A 14,639-nucleotide genomic window follows, 5' to 3' on the forward strand; every position below is an offset into this window, starting at 1 on the left:
ACACTTTTAATATACCTCGTCCTGCTTTCCAATCTTTTTATTGTCAAGATACAATAGACCAATTCTTTGCTCTCAGAGATACTTTTTAAACCAAATGAGGACAAAGCAGTGCAAAGGGTATTCAGATATGCTCTGCCCAGATCCAGATTCAAGTTCTAACCCTGTACAGAGCTGGTATCCTGTGTGCCAGCCAGTGCTTTAAGCATCACATTGTTTGGTCCCTTAGAGCCAACAGCCCCTTCAGTCAGATCATACAATGATCAACTTTCCCATGAATGCTTTAGGAAGCTGCAATCCAGGAGAAAGACTGTTACTGCAAAGCCTTGCTAGAAAGAAATGTTTACATCCTTGAGGAAGCAAAGCTAAGGCTGCATGGTTTTGGGTGATTAAACAGCCTTGCTATCTTCTTGCATTCAGGAGAGCCTGTCTTTAGGCTCTCAATTTTGAGCACCCCAGTGCTTTAGGTTAGAGCTGGAAGTTTGCTGGGAGGCTGCACCAGCAGTTTGTCCTGAGCTGACTGGGTTGGGCTGTTGTGGAGAACAGCAGAGCTAAAGGGGATGGAAGGGTGGGATGGGCCTGCCTGCCACTCTTGGAAAAAGTGAAACCAGCTTTTTTCTAGATAGTAAGGTAGGTCAGTTTTGCCAGGGTGTGAAACACCTGCAGTATCCTTCCAGGTTCAGGCTGTTGCTTCCATGCAAAGTGTATTGAAAAACACGGGTATACATTTAACTAATAATTTCATAGAATCATAGAATCTTGAGTTGGAAAGGACCCTTGGAAGATCATCTAGTCCAACTCCCCTGCAATGAATGGGGATACCCATAGCTACATCAGGTAGCTCAGAGCCCCGTCCAGACTGGCCTTTAATATCTCCAGCAATGGGGTTTCTCTGGGTAACCTGTTCTAGTGACTCACCACCCTCACTGTAAAAATCTTCCTTATATCCAATCTAAATCTCCCCTCTTCCAGTTTAAAATCATTTCCACTTGTCCTATCATAACAGATCCGCTAAAGAGTTCACCCCCTCCCTTCTTACAGTTCCCCTTCAAATACTGAAATGCTGCTTTCAGATATCCCCAAACCTTTTCTTCTCCAGGATAAACAGCCCCAGCTCTCTCAGCCTGTCCTCAGAGGGGAGGTGTTCTATCCCTTGCCTCATTTTGATGGCTCTCCTCTGGCCACACTCCAGCAGGTCCACGTCTCTCCAGTACTGAGGACATCTGGACACATTACTTCAAGTGAGGCCTTACCAGTGCGGAGCAGAGGGGCAGGATCACCTCCCTTGACCTTCTGGCACACTTCTTTTGATGCAGCCCAGGATATGGTTGGTTTTCTGGGCTGCAAGGGCACATAACTGGCTCATTTCCAGCTTGCCATCCACCAGTATCCCCAAGTTCTTTTCAGAAGGGTTTTGCATCCTTACATCCTCCAGCTTGTATTGATAGTAGGGGTTGCCACAACTGAGGTACAAGACCCCAGGCTTGGATTTGTTGAACCTCACCTGGGCCAACTGCTGAAGCCTGTCTAGGTCTCTCTGGATGGCATCCCATCCTTCAGGAATTGACCACACCACACAGCTTGGTGTTATCCACAAACTTAGCAAGAGTGCACTCGATCCCACTGTCAGTGCCATTGATGAAGATGTTAAAGAGCATTGGTCTCAGTATAGAGCCTGAAGGAACACCACTCATCACTGATCTCCATCCAGACACTGACCACCACTCCCTGGGTGCAATATTGCACAACCTGTTCTTTGTCTGTCAAACGGGCCACACATCAAATCCGTATCTTTCCATATCTTTCTCTCATATCTTTTTTAGAGAAGGATGTTCTGAGGCACTACATCAAGACCTGAAGTTCAGATAGATGACATCATTTCTTGTCCACTGACACAATTATGCCATCATAAAAAGCAAGAAAATTGGTCAGGCAGGACCTTGGTGAAGCCATACTGTTTGTCCCATATCACCTCCCTCTTCAGTAATTATCTCACTTCTTGTGATGCATCAGGCTGCATATACCTAACTGCATAATTTTACTCTTTTCTGTTTTCGTGTTTCTTTTGAAAGTGACTTTCACACAATTCAATTTATTTTGTCAGTGTTGAAAGTTTGCACGTTAGGAAAGTTTTCTTCTTGAACAAAAAGTTTGAAACCTCATTGATAGCCTAAATCTTTTTCTTTTCACATGAAAAACTTTCCTTACTGTTATTATCTAACATTTTTATTTCCTTATATGCTAATTCCTAGCTGTGAGCAGGGGAATCATCTGCAAACCGTTCCTTTGGATGGTCGCAGCAGTCTTGGAGCTAAGCTGAGGTGTTGGTGCCCTCTAGTGAGCGCTATCTCATTTCACGAGGAGTGCGTGCCTCAGAAGCCGATTGCTGCTACGAATACCTTCTTCAGCTTGTGCTTTGCTTAGAACTAATCATCAAGTCTGAAATACTAAGCAGCAGAGGCCCACATCTCTGCAGCCCCACGGGTCGCTGCTAATGAACCAGCATGAGCCACTCATAGTGTATAATTCGGGAAACATATTTAGGAGCACTTCTTGCACTTGCATTACCTATAAGAAAATTGCTCTTTTCCCAAGTTTGCATAACACGTGGTGTGCATGTGCTGAACATCCACCTGTTGCCACCCACATGCTCCTTCCCCACCTCCCTGGTGCAAACTTGGACACCATGCCTATGCTACCTTTTCCAGCAGCATTGCACATGGCCAGTCAGTTATCTCTTCCTGTCCACTGAGATTTTTAAGTACCTTAAGGTCTGGACAATTTTTTTAGTATGTGTGCATGCCATGGAACTTTGATCTTCGAGTTATCAAGGAGGAGCCTTATGATTCACAAATGGATCCAGTGATTAGCTGCAACTGAACAAATCATGGTGTAATGTTTGGTTCACTGGTTAGAAGGAAGTCCCCTTTAAGATTAGTAGATCACAATCTTAAATCTCTCTCAAATCCAGGTGAGAGGAATGGGACGTCTACTACATTTTCCAGAAGGGCTGGGTCAATCTCTGCAAGTTCTTCTTGAAGAAATTCAGGCATTTATGTTTACATTCATTCAAATTAATAGCATACACGTACAATGTGCATTTATCTTGGGAAAATATTGACCAATGCTTCTCCAGTTGACATAACTGAAGCCAAGGTCTGGCAGGACTCTGAGAAATTTTTCCCTCTTGCTGCACCATGCAGAAGAAGCCTAAGATGTACCCACGTGCTTTACTGCTCTGCACAGCACGAACAGGGAAGCAATGATGGCAAACAAGCAGTTTGCTGCACTCACGACTGTCCAGTAACACTGTGGAAACCATACATGGCACGGGGACCTACCCTGGAAAACTGACTTTCCACATTGATATGAGACCCTGGCAGCAAGAGCCGAGTCCCCTCTGCAGTCCCCCCTGCAGAGAACAGCAGCTGCCTAAACTCAGAGACGCTACCAGATACTTCTAGCATTAGGCGTTTTCTGTCTTGTCTGAATAAGGCATGTTTCCAGGTCTCACTGAGACTAGCAAAGGCACAGGCACAGTTCCAAGGCCCGAGGAGATGTAAGCTGTGAGATTAAGTGATGGGAAAATGAGAGCAGTCATGTTGTCTGTGGCACAACAGCCTCCTAGTGACAGTCTGTGTCACACGTAGAAAGCATAAAGTGGCAGAGATTTGTCCTTTGTGTTCCTTGTTCATTTTTATCCAACACTTTCTAACTCCTCAGAGCTTTAATCTCAGTTTAACGCCAATGTCCAACTCATCCATCGGTGCCCTGAAGAGGTTCCTGGAATGACAAGGGTAACAATCATAATGCAGCTCTTCTTCCTGAAAAAGTGCATGGCATGACATGACACACACACACACACACACACACACAAAAATCAAAACTAATACACAATTTCAGCTATTCTGGACAACCACAATCTCTCTGTATTCTATTCATTGCAGTGTCAGGTGGATGTTTTTTCTATCGTCTTGGCTGATGGTCACACTTCCATACAGACTTTGTTTCTATTTGATAGGGATTTCACACACAGCAAACCTAAATCAACTGGAGAATGCTCATACAGTGACTGCTCAAGTGACACCCATGAAAAGCAGCTGACAAAGTAAATGCACATAATGCACTTAAATAGTGTGTTTTCTGGGGCGCGTTCAGGTTAACTGTGTGGGTAGGTTAAAAACAGACTTCTCTGTGGCTCTCCCCAGCAAATCCTGTCGTGATCCTCCTTGTCAAGCAAGCAGAATCTGCAAGTGGAGGAGGAGAAGCTTGGCAGAGCTGTGGAAAATTTCAGAGGAAACTGTCAGAAAATCTCCAAGAATTACAAAATTGCCTTTTTTATAGGAGTTGCAATGTTTTCCAAAGGGCAGCACTCGGACACTATCTGCCTACCTAGGTGCTCTCATAGGTGAAAAGGTAGGATTTAGGCTTCCTCTTAATGTGAGGACTGCTGCAGTGTATTCAGATGACTCGGTTACATTCAGTTATAGGTTTGCCTGTTGGTGAGAAGAAACCATTTTAGTTACTTAAGAAAAGCAAGTCTATAAATAGCAGTGTGATTCTGCTACAGATGGGCAGAAACTCCATCTCTTCATCTGAACATTTCATGCTTTGGGGCACTTGAAATATGAGTCTGACGTTTGCATCATTAAATGTTTAGAGTCCTCCTACACAAGATTGTAAAACATGCAATTTTCAGCAGATGTTACTTTAGTCAGATTCTCTCCCCGTTTCTCTGCCTCTCTTTATTTCCCCTTCTCCTGCTGTTGAATCCTAAAGATTTTCACAGAAAATTATTTTTATAGATGTTTTTATTAGAGCACTATCCCTGCTAAACGCATCTATGAAATTCTCAATTAGATTGTACCCACCTACAGACCCTGTGGTTTCCTGTTAGATTTTCAAACTTGATTTCATCCAAGTTTCTTCCTGGGTACACTTTAAATGTCAAATTACAACTTTCAGCCTGTGATGTTATATATAGTAATTTCATCCCCTTCCTTCCAGCTTTCAGAGGAAACTTTTTCTTTCCTTTTGCACACACAACCTCCACAAGCTGTCTGATGTTTCCTGTCATAGTTCACACAGAAATCTCTCTTTGGAGAGATTCAAACCATTAAAAAAAAAAAAAATCAGCAATGAAAGATTTTTTAGAAAGTTACTATTATGTAAGGGGAGCAGAACTGTTATGTAAGGGAAAGAGTGCTATGGAGAGGAAGACACACAAAATAATATGAAAACTTAACTCCTTGAAGGCCTGAGGAAAAGACTGAGAGCTTGCATATTTTCCTCATAGTATCAGTTAGGTTGATTAAGAATATTGCCTCTTTCTTTCACTTGCTGTCTCCAGCTCGTGAAGTGGTGATGCTGCTGCTGCAGTGGTAAATCGTGTTAAAACAGGACAGTGTTACAGCTGTGTGCTGGTGAGGTCAACCCAAGCAGACATGATCATATATGCTTATATTTTTAAACAGAAAACTAGACTGACACCTTCACTGAATCAGACTCATTAAGGTCAGAAAGGACCACTAAGATCATTTAGTCCAACTACCAACCACTCAGTGCAACATTTACCCTTTCCATGAAAACCTTCAGGGATGATGACACTCCACCACCTCCCTGGGCAGCCTGTTTCAATACATCAACACTCTTCTGAGAAGAAACTTGTTTTTTAGGCCATTCCCTCTCGTCCCATCACTAGTTATGTGAGAGAAGAGGCTGACCACCATGTTGCTACAACCTCCTTTCAAGGAGTTGTAGGGAGTGTTAAAGGTCTCCCCTAAGCCTTCTCTTCTCCAGACTGAACAATCTCAGTTCCCTCAGCAATTCCTCATAAGTGTAGTTCTCCAGACATTTCAGTTTCATTGACCTTCTCTGGACACACTTCAGGACCTCAGTGTCCTTCTTGTAGTGAGGGAACCAAAACTGAATATAGTACTCAAGGTAAAGCCTCACCAGAGCTGAGTACAGATGGACAATCACCTCCCTGCTTCTGCTGACTACACCATTTCTGATGCAAGCTAGGATGCCATTGGCCTTCTTGGACCCATGGGCACAGTGCTGGCTCACATTCAGCCAGCTGTCAACACTCCTAGATCATTTTTTTCTGCTCAGCTTTGCCAGCCACTCTGCCTCAAGCCTTGTTGCAATGCATGGGCTTGTTGTGACTGAAGTGTAGGACTTAGTCTTGTTAAAGCTCCCTGTCCATGCTGTCCTGTCAAATGTATGCTAGAACAGTAACTTACAGAGGCACTTTTAAAGGCTGAAAGCACCGTCTAAGGCTCTTTCATCAGGAGTCCTTCAGCTGCTCCATGCACCCTTACAAATGGATGAAAATGAAAACTGGTAGAAGCAGAACCCTGGAGGCACAGGCTGTTCTTCTGATTCAGGCTTCCTATCCCTCCAGGAGTCAGTAAAAGCTCTGTGCTGCAATTTCCTACCTTATTCACTACTGAACCTGCTTTGCTTGTTTAGCATTTATGAGGTCTACATTTTGCATGCAGACCGTATGCTGGATTTACAGAACAGGCAAACCAAAAGGAGACTTCTAGCTCTGTTTTGTAAGAGTCAGGATAGAAAATCCTCTGGAAAATGAACTGGAGATTTAATATAGTAGCTTTGCTCTTGAACAAATCATTCCTTAAGGTATTAAGGAAACATCAATTTAAATTTCAGTGCTGCTAATGAGACCACAGAAGCTTTATTACTATATGCAAAACACTTAGTTTATACTGCCCTCTTCTGTAGTACGCTGAAAGTGAAAACATTATTAAGGCCAGGAATTGCTCCAAGAAAAGAAATCCTATTTACTATTAAGGATCCCTCTGTGTCAAATTCTCCCTCCAGGCCAGCTTTTCCTTCTGGTTGTTTTTTTGTGAAAACACTGTCCATAGGCAGAATATAACGTTTCATGTTTGTCCTTTCTAGGTTGGCCTTTGCTAATAGCTGTTCTGCAGAGTAGGTGTCACTTCTCAAAATACCACTGTTACGTAAAGCCTGATTGATATGAGCTAAGGTGGGCAGAAAAGAGTTATCAAAATGTGACTGTTTGAAAGAGAAGAATGTATTTTTGTTTAAAGCAGTGGGAGGGCATAATTACCTGTGCTGAGGATAGGAAAGAGATGAGCTCACTTTGCCGACGTTAAGGTCTGCAGAGTGCAGACCTCCCTATTTGTGTGCTTCCCTGTTGCCATACTGCCCTGAAATATCCAAAAGGGTTTCCAAAATCCCACTGCAGTTATAACATAACAGCCAAACAATGCCATGCTGTTTATCCACAGAGCATTAGCAGTCAGTGTGTTTACACCACATATACAGAGGTCTGTCAGTGCTGAAGGATGCACAGTGAGCAGCTGGCTGGAGCTCACCATGTTTGCCCTGGTGTGGAGTGGCAAACGGGGTGAGGAGGTCCTGAATATCCCCTGGCTTTGGAAACTGTTGAAAGATAGGATGAAAACCAAAAAATAAAAAAAGCCCCAGCACCCAGAACTTGGTTCATTTTCAAGGCATGTTGCTTGCTAAGTTATGAGAGCAAAGCTGGTAAGTGATGCTTTAAAAAGATCTCTGCAAATTTCCAGCTTCCCCGTTGCAGGGGATTTGGTTTCAATCCACAGCTGTGTTCAAAAAGTAGCTCCCAATGTCTTCCTCTTAACTCTCTAAGCCAGCTATCTTCAGCATTTCACCCCTCTGAGACCCTGGGAACCCTATTCTCTGCAGTGTCTCTGCCAAGCTGTCACTATTCTGACAGGTGTGCACAGCTTTTCTAAAGGTTTGTTTTGACCACAGAAGGCTCTGTTTTAGTTCTATGATGAGGCCTTGCCATGTAAATGCATTAAATTCCATCTACCAAGAAGCTGTTTTGTTCACTCAGTAAATTGTAGAGGAGAGCAGGAGGGACTTGTACATACACAGCATATTGCAGCCTTGATAAATATTGGAACTGGTGCTCAGATAAAGAAATCCTATAAAATACACTGTTTGCTGAAGAACTTATTTCAAGATACATTCTCACTTCTTAATGATCCTTCAATTACCAACTTTCTGACCAATAATGAGAACAGCTGGTGTAAATTGATTAACAGAAACAGTACTTGGCATTTTTGTAATTTTGCTTTACAACCATTATTCTCACACACATTACAGTACAGCTGACCTGGACACGTACATAATCATTTCAAAGTAACTTGTCAAAGGTGAAATAATGATACATTTGAACATCTTAGCCACTGGTTCTTCAATGACTTTACTACTAATAATATTTGTTCCAGCATTGTATCCTGAAAGATGCATACATTTAGTAATGGACCAGAAAGCTCTTTTCCCTAAACAGTAGCACATGTTTTTGTAGTCTCGTAGAAACATAGGATCATAGAATGACCTGGGTTGAAAAGGTCTTCAGAGATCATCTAGTTTCAAATCCCCTGCTATGTGCAGGGTCACCAACCACCAGACCAGGCTGCCCAGAGCCACATCCAGCCTGGCCTCCAGGGATGGGGCATCCACAACCTCCTTGGGCAACCTGTTCCAGTGCTTCACCACCCTCTGAGTGAAAAACTTCTTCCCAGTATCTAGCCTAAACCTCCCCTGTCTCAGTTTAAGACCATTCCCCCTTGTCCTATCACTATCCACCCTTGTAAACAGCCCTTGCTGTTTATATACGTTTCCTTCAAGTAATGGAAGGTCTCAATGAGGTCTCCTTGGAGCCTTCTCTTCTCCAAGCTAAGCAAGCCCAGCTCCCTTAACCTTTCCTCATAGGAGAGGTGCTCCAGCCCCCTGATCATCTCAGTGGCCCTCCCCTGACCCGCTCCAAGAGCTCCATGTCCTTTCTGTACTGGAGACCCCAGGCCTGGAAGCACTACTGCAGATGGGGGCCTCACAAGAGCAGAGGGGGACAATCACCTTCCTCTCCCTGAGGTGTGAAGGCTCATACCCCCAGCGTGATGGCATGGACGTAATGGACATCCCCTGTGCTGAGGTGATGGGGAAGAACAGCTCCAGCACACCAGTGACGCAAAGGCATGAAGACATTTTCCCTGTTGTTGACCAAAGCATAGTATTTTCCTCTGCTGGGAGCCAAGGCTCACCAGGAGCTACATCTTTGTTTGCAGTGAAAGAAGTGCTTTCACAATAGAAAGCCTCAATAGAAGCAGTTGCTATGTGGGAGGATACTGAAAACAGCGATCAGCACCCACATTCTTTCTTATGTCTTCCCTAGTGCTTGAACCCTAAGCATTGCAGGAACCTTGTGTTCTTGTGGCTAAGTCCATTACCCTCTCCTCTATCCCTTATTTCCCTGCTCCATTCCTCTGCCAGCAGGCTTCATCTCCCAGCCCTTGACACTACCACTAGTGTATACCCACATTTTGTGGCTATCAAATTTTTAGCTGCACTGACAATGTGCACTGCTCAGGGCCATGCATTGGCTCCATCCTAGGGCCAAGGCAGCAAGGTGAGCTCTGCCTCCACTGGGGCACATATATAGAAGTATACTGCTGGCTCCCCAGCCTGAGATATGCTCCTATTTTACCTCATCATTGAGAAAACAGGATTAGAGCCCTTGTTAAAACCAGCCCCTTAGGCTAGCACTTGCTGAAACTTGGCTGTGGTTGAATCTAGTTGAACCAATGACCGCAAGAGAAAGTACAGCTGCAAAAAGAGACTGTCTCAGCCTGCTATCAAAATTTGGTGATGCTGTGAAGTGCAAATTTATTTGTGGTCAGCATCACACATGGAATTATTATTGTTATTATTTTATAAAGGCTCTTGCAAGGGGAATGGTTGTTAATGGATCACGTGCAGCCCACCTCCCTGCTCTGTTTTCTAAGTGTGTAGGTAGCACAGAAAGCCAATGGAAACCTTTTGTACTTTTGTAAATTGAAAGAGAACAGCTACTGTCTGTTCACAAAAGATGAGAGCCAGAAAGTTAGGAGGAAAGTACTATTAACAACTGAGTTCGGAAGCCTTGATGAAAGAAATGCGATAATGAAAGCCACAGTAATCAGAGAGACAACAACACAAAGAAGGCAGGATTTTTTTTTAAGCTAGGCAACCACAGCAGTTAGGAGTAGACGTGTATCATTTCAGTGTATCATTGCCTGCCTGCACACGTTTGCTGAGGTGAAAAGGACACTGGAACATGTCCTGGAATTGTGCATTGCTCTCTATTATGATTATCAGTGCTACAGCAGTGCCTGACAACTCTAATGAAGTACCAGTAGAAGTCAAAGTATGAAGGAGAAATGAAGAAAAAGTGAGATGGCATTTTAGGCAGAAAAGAGTATGAAACAAGCACTCAAAATGCGGGTTTAAAATACTGCTTCCACGAGAAAGAAAATGTGTGAAAAATAAGTGTTCTTCAACATTTCTATGTTTTCAACCAATACAGGGAGGCTTGGGGAGAGCTCTGGGAAAGAAATCATAGGAAGCAGTTGACCAGTAGCAAGGAAAACATCTGAGACTATTTTAAAAAGGCTTAAAGATACCTTTTGGAAGAAATATGTCTGTTTACAGGGCAGAGAAAATTGAAGCACTGAGCTCTCTAAATATTGTTTCCAATTCCTTTCCTCACATTCACATGTTTCTAGGAGTCTGGTCATGGTATTTCCATATCATTTTCCTTCTACTCAATATTTAATTGTCACTGCTATTGATCTCCTGTCCAGTTGTGAGTGTTCATTAACTGCAGCACACAAATCATTTAAGTGACTTTGCCCTCTCTGCTCAGCAGATTGGCTTCATGTGTGCATGGTGTTTCCTTATCTTGTTTGGTTTTGTTTTCTCCCTAGATGAGTGCTGTCACTGGTTTACCATCACTCCCCCCTCTGACTTGGCTTTTCCCATCTCAAAGACAAGCTTCTGCTGCGAGCTGATACCATGCCCCTTGTTTTTTTTCTTCCCTGTGGCTCTGCTGTCCCCCAGATAGGGCCAATATTTCTCAAGATCAATACTTCTTATTTTCAGTAGCCATGCTTTAAGCCTTGTTGCTATTCAGTGTAATTCCTTCCCTGTTCATTGCTTTGCTGAAAGCTTTTTCATAAGACTGATGCCTTGGTTAATCAATACACAATAAAACTGAGATAATTCCAGAACTAAAAGGGGAAATCCCAAGGGAAATCCTGGATGTGCTTCTTAAAAGACTGTAAGACCTTCATGAACTTCACAGGGTTAATTAGAGGGCTTTACAGAGAGCAAGTACCAGAGGACTGAGTTTTTGCTCTTCATCTTGACCAAGAATAACAAATGTCAGTCCACAACCCAACATGAAAATCCATTCCATGAAAGGAGCAGCATGAGAAACTGGAGGTTAGTTTCAGTGACCAAGTAACTGCACAATGTATAAGTTCAGCAGAAATCAAGCACATTAAAAGTGAAGATACATTTGAATGGTTCCTTCAGACAAGAAGTGGTAGTGAGGGAAGAGGCCTGGATGATACCTGGAGACCAGAATTATTTATGGACCCTACTCCTTGTACCAGAGGAGAACAGTTATTCCACATCTACGTTTGAGACTCATGATTTTGTAGCTCTATGTTCTATTCTACTAATCTGCTACCCAGGCTACAGAACTCCTGCCTGTTTCCCCTTGTGCTCTAGGCAATCACACTGAATCTTAATGCACAGGACCCACAGTTCAGTATGGATACTGCAGTCTTGATCTTCTGTCAGTCAGGTTTGGGTTGCAGCACTCAGGAGGGTCAGTCCAAGGACATAGGAGGATATAGGTAGTGCTTTCAGTTCAGGTTCCCAGCCTGTCTGCTTCCAGTCCTTTCAGAGAGATCAACACCATGAAAAAGTGTGCAGTCATAGAATGGCTTAGGTTGGAATGGCTTGCAAATCATCTAGTTCCAACACTACTGCCATAGACAGGATTGCCAACCACTAGATCAGGTTGCCCAGGATCCCATCCAACGTGACCTTGAATGCCTCCATAAATGGGGCACCCACAACTTCTCTGGGCTACCTGTCCCAGTGCCTCACCATCTTCTGAGTAAAAAATTTCTTCTTAACATTTACATGGATCTCCCCTCTTTTAGTTTAATTACTATGAGTTCATGTAAAAAGTTGGTCCCCCTCCTGCTTGTAAGTTCCCTTCAAGTACTGAAAGGCTGCAATGAGGTCTCCCTGGAGCTCTCTCTTTTCCAGGCTGAACAAGCCCAGCTCTCTCAGCCTTTCTTTATAGGAGAAGTGCCCCAGCCATTTGATCATCTTTGGACCCACTCCAACAGCTTTGCATCCTTCCCACACTATGGGCCCCAGGCTGGTCACAGTATTCTAGACGGAGTCTCTCAAGGGCAGAGTAGAAGGGCACAATCATCTCCTTCTCCCAGCTGGCCACCCCTCTTTTGATGCAGCCCAGGATACAGTTGTTCCTCCCAGATGTAAGAGCACACTGCTGGCTCATGTTCAGCTTTTCGTCCATCAGAACACTCAAGTCCTTCTCCACAAAGCTGCTCTCAGCGAGTTCTCTTCCCATATCTGGAATAGCCTCAACCCAAGCACAACACTTTGCACTTGGCCCTGTTGAACCTCATCAGCCCCCATTTCAAGCATGTTCAGGTCCCTCAGAATGATGCCTCTCTCTTCTATCGTTTCAACTGCACCAACTCTCTCTTCTACCGTTTCAACTGAGAGTGGTGTCATCAGCAAACTTACTGAGGATACACTCTATACCTGTCATTTATCACTGATAAAGACATTGAAGAACACCAATCATAAGACACCTGGGAGACTGTGACCAGCCTCCACCTGGACAGACAGCCATTGACAACTGCCCTCTGCCTATGACTATCCAACCACTTCTTTATCCATTGAATAGTCCAGCCTTCAAATCCATATCTTACTAATTTAGAGATAAGGACATGTTATGGGCCACATCACAGGCCTTGCACAAATCCAGGTAGACAATATCAGTTGTCCTTCCTTTGCCTACTGATGCCATCACTCGTCATCAAGTTAAACATCCCATAACTTTTAAAAAGTTCAAATTTAAGAGATGGGTGAAAGTTCTGCCAAGAGTGTTGTGAAAGTACATCTCATCCACCTCCATACCTGAGCGCGTGTCTTGATAGAAGAGCTCAGACAGTGCTAACAACACTGCCTTTCTCAAGCACTATAGAAAGATACCTTGAACAATTATGCCACGCTCCACAATGGAAAAGTACATGCACGCAGTTGACATCCAAACACTTACTGCTTCTGCATGCAGCACATTCCCAGTAGTTCAATTCTGTACTAAACCTTCACTTTTTTTAAAAGTTCATTATGTGGGAGAGGATAAAGCAGGGACAGCACAACTTTGTTCAACAGCATAAATGGGTTTCTCTGGCAACCATCAGCAAACTGCATTACACAGTAACTAAGTGTAGAAGCAGCTATATTTAGGTTTTTGGTCTGCTATTGCACTAATTTTTCCACTGCAGAAAATTAATGTCTATCTGCACAGTCAGACAGGAATAGGTCTCTGAAATTTGAAAAGGTCTCTCTGACCATCTTCATAGGTTTCTCTTTTCTTCTGAGTGCCTTTCCTGTTCTTCACAAGTTTCTCAGCTTCCTCCAGTCTTTCCAAATATTTTTGTTCATCCACTTCTTACTAGTGGCAATGCACGCTGTCAATGATGCTTTCGTGAATCTTGAGTCCCAGCTGCATGCTGAGACAGAAGGTGTGCACACAACAGTCCCTACACTGTTTCAAGGAAGATACAGGTGGGTAAGCAAGGCTGCAATACACTGTGGTCTTTCAAAGCTGAGCAATCTGGGAACCTGAGCCACTGGGCCATTTGCACAGCATAGTAAGCTTTAGAGGATCTGGAGCAGTTTACCCTTGTATAATCAATGCTATAATTATGAAATATATCAGAGAGTTTGGCTAAGCAGGTTATTACACCAAAAGATAACAGATAGAGCACTTACCCGTATCCTGTGCTTGCTGTAAAACTCCAAAGGAGAGATCTCCAAAAACAGACCCTCCCCTACTGGTGATCAGCTCTTAAATAGGTCTAGGAGAGCTTGAGCCACGCTCCACCTCTTCTAGCAGCACAGATGAATTGCCCTCACCTGTGCTCCCAGGGCTGACTCATGGCTCACCTCAGGTGGTCAATCAGAGGTTCAGGCTATGATTCAGCAGTTTGTAGAACACAGAGCAAGGCAGGCTCCTAATTCCCATTTAAATCCTCCGAAATACCTTCAAATTTCAGAGCCTGGCTTCTTCAATGCCTGGTATTCTGGCATTACTACAGCCAACGTGAAAGTCAAATGCTTGTTTACCAAACGTCCTCAGCACCACCGCAGACGCATAATAGATAGAAATAAGATAACAGCCCTACTTATGATCTGAGTAGATGGCACTGTACGAACCAGAAGAGTTACAAAACCCCCATTTTCAAAATGTTTGTGAAATCAGAGAATGCAAAGAGTTGTTAGAAAGCGACAAGTATCACCTTCAGATGACCAGCCTCCAGGAAAATGCTTCCACTTTAGCAACTAAAATAGTGGCACTTAAAATCACAAGTCCCTTCTCTGAAAGTGTTTCTTCTATATATAATACATAGATGCAATAACACAAGGGATATTAAAAATAATTCTGAAATATTCTGGAAGAAATTTATTATAAAGAACTTTAATTGATAATTTTGCAATCTTTAATT

At 43.4% G+C, this 14,639-nt stretch overlaps 1 long non-coding RNA gene across 1 annotated transcript; it reads right to left on the minus strand.

Annotated features, from left to right (window-relative positions):
• Positions 1 to 3,207: 3,207 nt before the first annotated feature.
• On the minus strand, positions 3,208 to 13,974 carry LOC128087868 (uncharacterized). The gene is made up of 2 exons (XR_008210037.1): positions 13,906 to 13,974; positions 3,208 to 3,821 (listed from the first exon to the last, which is right to left on the minus strand). It is a non-coding gene; the product is annotated as an uncharacterized LOC128087868 (long non-coding RNA).
• Between the last annotated feature and the right edge of the window lie 665 nt (positions 13,975 to 14,639).

Source organism: Tympanuchus pallidicinctus, unplaced genomic scaffold (genome assembly GCF_026119805.1).
Source record: "Tympanuchus pallidicinctus isolate F22 unplaced genomic scaffold, pur_lepc_1.0 scaffold31, whole genome shotgun sequence".
Classification (NCBI taxonomy): Eukaryota; Metazoa; Chordata; class Aves; order Galliformes; family Phasianidae; genus Tympanuchus; species Tympanuchus pallidicinctus.